An 8,099-nucleotide genomic window follows, 5' to 3' on the forward strand; every position below is an offset into this window, starting at 1 on the left:
TTTACAGGAGGATATTTTATCCATAGGCGAAGAGAACTTTCACAAGGGGTGCAGGTCCACAAGGAGATACATGAGTAGTTGTGCAACTTTGGCTCAGAAATTAGTAGTTCCTAAACCAACTATCATTTTCAGTAGGTCCCTTTTCCATTGACTTCAAAGGGAGAGAAAAATCAAACATTGACAAATGGGAGAGGAAACAAATTCTGGACTAGTAGCGTGATAGGGGGAGCTCAAGCCATTGCCATCAATGGCCATCAATGTTTAGTGGTGTTGCCATCAATGAAAGAGGGGGATATTGTTTAGCATAGTGTTGTCATTGATGTAAAAGGAGGTACAATGTTTTGGTTTCTAAAGGAAGAAGATTATTGGGCATAATGTTACCATTCATGTCAAGAAGATATGATGGCTTAGATATTATTGAGATTTTTTGTTGAAGTTATGATGATCAAGTGAATATGACATATGTAGATGATCTAGTTGGATAGTCCTCTTCGAGACCTTTCTAATGCTATATTACACTTGGTTAAACTCCTTCCCAATGACAAGATAAGTGAATTTGAAAGTAACATGGTGAAAGCACCAAATTTGTTATAAAAAACACCAAATTTCTTAACGTTTATGAATCTTCAGGGAAAATCCATGATTAGGTGAGTAATAAATGATAGTTGGTGCGTAGAAATATGCATTGTTTAACGATGTTAAACAATGTGCAACTCCGAGCGGATTCGATAGTTATGGATGATTTGTTGAAAATGGATGGTAGATAGAGTGCAAACTTGCTCGACAAATAATGGAGGTTGTGCTGCCCATGTCTTTTGACACCACATTGGACTAATGGACATATGACACGTGCTAGTTTCCAATGTGGACCCTTCAATGACAAGACACGATTATCTAGGAGAGTGATGATGTGGCAACGCAATATTGGTGACAAGTGGAAACACAAGTACACATGGTTGATGACGATGTAGCATCACAACAAGGTGCCACGTGGCATGTCTAATCAACAGTTTTGGGTGGTCAATCGATCCAAATATGAGTGACACATGGCATGACTCAGATAGTGCCATGTTGCATGATGACATCATGTTGACATTGACACTAGATTTATGATGGACCCCTAAAGACCATGTCACATGGCACGATCATATGGATAATTGGGAAATCCCTAGGGAATACCCCAATCACGGTCCAAGCACCAAAATTAAGTCATATGGAAGTTTTACATCAGCCTTAAACTCAAATTATCATCAACCCAAAATTCAAATTGATGTCTGTCCTAACAATAGCCTAAGGGAACCCACACACACGTGTGTGTGTGTGTTGGTGGAGTGCATAGAAAACCAATTGATCGATTGATAAATTCTGAGACATGCATACAATCCCAAGGGCCTATTTGGTTTGCTTCCATGTGAATTGATTTGGTTCCCAGATATATGGTGTGGCTCATGGCACTATGTTGAAGCTTGAAGACATATTTGGTTATGAGATATATATGGCATGGCTCTTGGCAATGCGATGAATCTCGAAGGCGTATTTGTTTCTGAGATATATATGGTGTGTCTCTTAGCATTGTGATGAAGCTCAAAGGCATATTTGGTTCTAAATAGTGTGGCTCTTGGCTCTGTGGAGAAGCCTAAAGGCGTATTTGGTTCTATCACAAGTTCATATGTTCCGAGATATATATAGCATGGTTCTTAGCTCTATGCTAAATCTTGAAGGTATATTTTCTTATGCCATGAGTTTAAATCCAAACGAATTGATTTGGTCTAAAATATATACACAGTGTGGCTCTTGACTTTATGGTTTAGCCCAGACGCATTTTTCTTGGTTTTGTCACCAATTCGAGTCCAAGTAAAACTTTGAGCCTATGGCTTGATCAGAAGCTAAAGCAATGTTTAATGAATGACAATGAACAAGGAACATTGCAGCTGAATTGGTAATTGGTTTGTTTACGCTATGGGTGGTCGGTTCGAGACTTGTTAGGTTTATAGAATATTTTTTATTCAATCGAAAGTGCATTATGCCATAACCTTTAGTTATTTATTCATATCGAAAGCGCATTATGCCATAATCTTTAATTAACCTGGTAGAGTGCATTCTATCGAATGCACCTAAGAAAAGTGCATTTTGTAGACTACGGATTGGAAAAGTGCATTTTGTTGATCAATTAATTTTCATAATGTTTTATGGGTCAGTTTGAGGTGCACATTAATTTTTGAAAAGGGGAAAATGGCAATAATTTGTTTATAATATGAAAGGGGGACATGAAAATTCATGAGGATAAGTTTTTTAGGGCACGAAGCTATTTTGCTTTTGTCAAAATATTTTTGGATTATGAACAAGTACAAGAAAAGGAGAATATGCTACTATCGAATATTGAAGAACATGTTGAATTGAAATTATCTAATTTTCCTTGAGCCTATGGATCCAGTTGAAAGATTGTGAAAAGTGGCCCACTATGTTTTGGTGAAGGAGGCGGGCGTCTCAATCAAGTTAGAGCCTACAACAAGTTGGTGCTTGCATATTTTAGAGGTTGGTGCCTCAATCAGGTTGGAGCCTACAACAAGTTGGTGCTTGAATATCTTTGGGGGTCAGTGCCTCCTACAAGTTGGTGCCCACAAATTGATGTAATTAAACATTGAAGAAGATAACATATTTTTGGTTTTCTCCCACAAGGGTTTCCATGTACATATAGTATTTTCATGTATTGAGGTAATGATGGTCTTTATTGATGCATTGCTATGTTTACAATTATTATAAATTGTGAAATTTTTTAATTTGTTAAAATTGGCCACTACACTGATTCACCCTCACCCTCTCAGTGAAATCATTATTCTAACATAGTCATTTGTCCCATTGATTTGCAAGCCAAGCAATGTGGTGCATTGATAGTGCCTCACATCTTGGTGCTCTCACGTCTCTAACACTCCACCGGAAGGTAGGTTTGACTATTTTTTTTTCAAAGGAACAGATAGGAGTGTTTTATTAAAAAAATAGAAAGCTAGGATTCGACCCAAAACCATTACATTTCTTCATAATTGCTAGTATCCCTCGTGGGCTTGAAATTGAGCATGGCGAATCAATCTAAACCTTCAAGTGAGATCCTCGCGATACAATAATTTTATTCCCATTCCAACTAAAAATTTTCCAAAAAACTCCAAGATTCCAAATCAACTTACATTCCATTACAACTTATCCTTTGGACTTTGATTGACTTCTCATTTTCTTTGGTGAGATAATTTTTCCCTTTTTTCAAATTTGGATCAAGTTTGTGTATTCTGATGGATTCGTAGTGTTTTTCTACTGAGAGTGGTATTTTCTATCTTTGTTACTTTGTCCATATGCCCCATCAGTCCAAGAAATTTCCTTTTTAGGCTTATTTCTTGAGAATTTAATGGGGGATCCCGAATTCATTGGTGTTTGTTGGACTTGGTCCTTCTCTGTTTCTGAATTCTGTGGATCCTCTTTGACTTGTGTTTTTTCCTTATTGTCTTTTTCTTCCTCTGGTGAAGCTTATTTATCTTCTTATGAGTTTCTTTTACTTCCTCCTTGCCTTGAGTTTCTTCCTCCTTGTGAACAAAACAATGTTTTTTTTGCACACCTTCCCACCATTTGGGCCTCCAACTAATTTTCCAAACTCTTTTATTCTGCATCCTCCTGGGACAATTCTTGATTACATGTCCTGTTTCATAACATGCTTGGCATCAAAATGAAACATTTTCCATAATGAAACTTCTGAACCAATACATAATATAGTGTATTTAAATTGATCTCGGCAGGTAGTTCACTAAAAAATGTCACCTTGACATCCTGCAATCTGTGTGAGTCCATTATCATTCATACTTTCCTCCTTTGCAAGTATTAAGCCTCAGTTCTTCATATCAAGCCTTGAAGTAAGAGAAAAGCCCTAAAAGTCTTTAAAACTCTGGTTCTGCACTTTCTCTTAGTCTTACCTGTGGTCCCGCACCTAATGGTCATGTATTAAGGTTCATGCATCAACTTCTAGTGGTCTTGGTTCACCCAGGGTAGGAAATATCATTACCCAAAATCTTCCTTCTGGCCTCATTTCTATTGAAGAACTTGTCAGTCCGGATGAAGACATAATTCTTCCCGAAAACCAACCAAATTTGGAACTTAGGGAGCGTGAATCAATATTCTACAGTCTTTTTAGAAGTGACACTTGGTACGTATCATTGACAAATTTTTTAGAAAACCCAGGTCTTAGTTTTTCACCACCTCGAATTCCTTTTCATCCTACACAAGGAGGTTATTATCCTCCAATGAATATGTCAAGACAGTCATCTATGTTTTCCCAAACACCGGAAACATTTTTATATGGTGGTCCTTCTGTTCCTTCGGGGTACCAGTCACTCACTGGTACTTTTTCATTATTATCAACTGGTAATAATGAAACTCAAATGTTGAGCATAGAAGAAATCTTTATGATGTCTGGTAGTATTCCAAATCCTCAACCTCAAGGTAGTTAGTTACCGCCTGGGGGGCAACCCCAAGGTAGTTAGTTACTGCCTAGAGGGCAACCTCAAGGTAGTCAGTTACCACCTGGGGGGCAATCTCAAGGTAGTCAGTTACCGCGTGGGGGCAACCTCAAGGACAGTACATACCGTCAGGACAGTACATACCGTCTTGCTGCCAAATGGTACATTGAGTTACCACGAGGCTCTTTTTATAATTTCAGTCAGTTAGCCACTTCTTTCTTAACTCATTTTCAGTTGCCTGTCAGATATGACAATGGCATGGAACTGTTAACTTCACTAAAACAATCCACGTCCACATATATTTCTAATCATATTCATGAATGGCGACGTAGAAGGAGTTTTGTGAAAGTTTTCATTCCAGATCAAGTTTTAACAGAATGGTTTGTTAAATCATTATTACCTAAAATCACTGAAGATGTAGCTAAGGCAGGAGTTGTCATTGAAGAGCAAGCCATTGCTCAGGCTCAATACCTTGACCTCGTCTATACGCAGTCAGGTACTTTACATGAGAAAATCCCTGATCTTCCAAAACATTGTCAAATAGCTGTAGCTCCTTCAGGGTCTCATGTCATTGACAGTATGATTGGTTCAGTTAATACTAAAAGTAAGAAGAAATCTTCAAAGAATTCTTCTCCTATTATAACTTTACCTGATTCCCCGACAGGAGATTCTTCTGCTGAAATTTCAGCCGATATTCATGTTGTAGAATCATCTACGGCCAAATCAAAAACCGACAATAAAAAGAAAGAGAAGAAGAAAAACAAAAAAAACTCAAAAGAGAAAATAGATAAAAATGAATCTACTGACGAAAATGTAAACCTTGCTATCCTTGTTTCATTTGCGACGAGGATCATTTTACTAAATACCGCCCACATCACGCAGAGGTTTCAAAAATCGTTAAAGGTTCTCAAACGCCTGCTGTCTTGAAGGATCCTTTTCCTAATCAAGATAGTAAGATGATTGGTTCTTCCTCAAATTCCTCAGAAGAACCCATTATGATGATGTCTCATGTTAGGATTGCGACGCGATCGCAAGATTATGGTAGTAAAAATCCTGTTGGTGGTAAAGAAGCAGAATCTTCTAATTCAAACACATCAACTACAGATCCTCTTGGTTCTGGTCCACTACAGATCGAGAAACCCAACCTTGACTTAGTAATCAAACCGCCTGCTAAAGGTATACTTCGGAAATCAACTTTCAATCCACATGCGAGAGCTGCTCAGAATTATAACATTGTTGAAGACTTAGCTATTTCCCCTTCAACAATGTCAGCTTTGGAAGTGCTGCAATCGTGCCCAACACAACATAAATTACTATTGTCTGCTATAGGAGCTATTGACGTTCAGGATTCGAACCTAATAATCTTCGATTTAGAGAATAGTACACCCCGCCTACCTCATCAAATGAATATCCATATTGTAGTGTTAGTCAAAAACAGACCTTGCTTTCAGACTCGGATTGATCAAGGAGTTTCTACGTGTATTATGTCGATCCAGTGTTGGAGATCGCTTGGTTCTCCCAAACTCAATTAGTATCCGACAATTCTAAAGGCTTTCGATGGCCGAGGGTTCCATCTTTTTGGTATTTTGCAAGATTTACCTATAGGGGTCAAAGGAAAAACCGTAAATCTAGATGTGGAAGTGGTTGATGCCCCTCTAGATTACAACCTTCTCCTGGGTCGCAGTTGGTCTTATGCTATGATTGTTATTGTTTCACCGATCTTTTGGCTTATCAAGTTTCCTCATAATGGAAAGATCGTTACGATAGACCAGCTGACCTAATTCTCATCTGATCCAGCCTCTTCAAATAGTATTCAACACATTGGCAAAATAACTATCCCTTATAAGGATGTTGGAGTAGGCTTGATTAAAGATTCTGGTTTACTAGGAACTTTTTCCTTTCCTCCTCCTAACGTATCGCCTTCCATTGCAACTATTCATATGGTTTCATCGAGCACTATTGCTTTTGATGATCCTTGGATCGTACCTTCTGATTCTGAGGTGGATTCGTTTGGTGACGCCATGCCTTTGAGTCCTTTTGAAATTGCATATCATGCAGTACAGTCATTTTTTGACTCTTATTCAACCGAAACTGATCCAATGAATGTGATCCATGGAGAGTCACTTTCAATATCAACCTCAGCTTCAACAACATTTTCTGATCCTGTTCATACTGATGAGAAAATTCGTGAACTTTTGTCTATTGATGATTTACCGTGGGAAGATCTTCATCATCGATCTTCGTTTTTACTTGAGCTTGATCATTTTGAAAATGATTTTTCATCTATTTTTTCTACTGACTATGTCAAAGAACCACATAATCCATTGCAACATCCTGATTCTGAGTTAAATTTGGGAAATATCTCTCTAACGGTTCCTATTGACATTTCAGTTAAGCCTGGGATTATTGAAAACACTCATATAGGTGCTTCCTATACGGACGATGAAATCCAAACTTATAAAACCCTATTTCAAGAATTCTGTGAAGTGTTTTCCTGGTCATATGAAGAAATGCCAGTAATAGATCCATCAATTGTTGTTTATGAAATTAAAACTTACCCGGATGCTAAACCTGTCCGGAAACGTTTGCGTCAGATACATCCAATAAAATTCACTGCTATCAAAGCCAAAATTGAGAAATTACTTCGCGCAAGTTTCATTTATCCAATTCCTTTAACCGATTGGGTATCGAATATTGTTCCTGCCAACAAAAAATAAGGAACAATAAGAGTATGTATCGACTATAGGGACATTAATCGAGCATGTCCCAAAGACAATTATCCAACCCCCTATATCGATCAAATTATTGATGATGGTGCCGGCAGTGACATGTTCTCCTTTATGGATGGTTTTTCCAGTTATAATAAAATCAATATACTCCCTGCTGATCAAGCTAAAACAACTTTCATTTGTCCGTGGAGGACATTTTCTTATTGCAAATTAAAATTTGGATTGAAGAACGTTGGAGAAACTTTTCAATGGGCTATGTCTTACGCATTTCATGACACTAAGCACATTGTGCAGCCTTATCTCAATGATTTACCTTCCCATTCATTACGTAGAGCTAATCATCTCATTCATTTACGAGTTATCTTTATGAGATGTAAGCATTATCGAATTCGGCTGAATCCACACAAATGTGTATTCTGTGTAGAAATGGGTCGCTTACTGGAATTTATAGTATCGAAGGCAGCCATTTGTGTTGACCCCTCGAAGGTGGAAGCTATTGTCAATCTACCTCCTCCTTAGACTCTTCGCCAACTCCAAAGTTTGCAAGGGAAAGCAAATTTTTTACGTCGTTTCATTCCTAACTACACAGAGATAACGAAAGCTTTCACTAGGTTGTTAAAACAGAACATTCCATTCTTTTGGGATGAGATCGTTGATTGATCCTTTGATGCACTCAAACACGCGTTGACCCATGCACCGTTACTGCATCCTCCCAATTACAACCAGGATTACTTTTTGTACCTCGTCGCTTCTCATTCCACCATTGGGATGGTTTTAGTTCAGGAAGATGAATTCAACAATGAACATGTGATTTACTATCTTAGTCGAACTCTGCATCTGACTGAGATTAAATATTCACATGTGGAGAAAT

This window comes from Pinus tabuliformis, chromosome 9 (genome assembly GCF_031772625.1).
Source record: "Pinus tabuliformis cultivar Carrire ecotype Pingquan chromosome 9, CPIR1, whole genome shotgun sequence".
NCBI lineage: Eukaryota > Viridiplantae > Streptophyta > Pinopsida > Pinales > Pinaceae > Pinus > Pinus tabuliformis.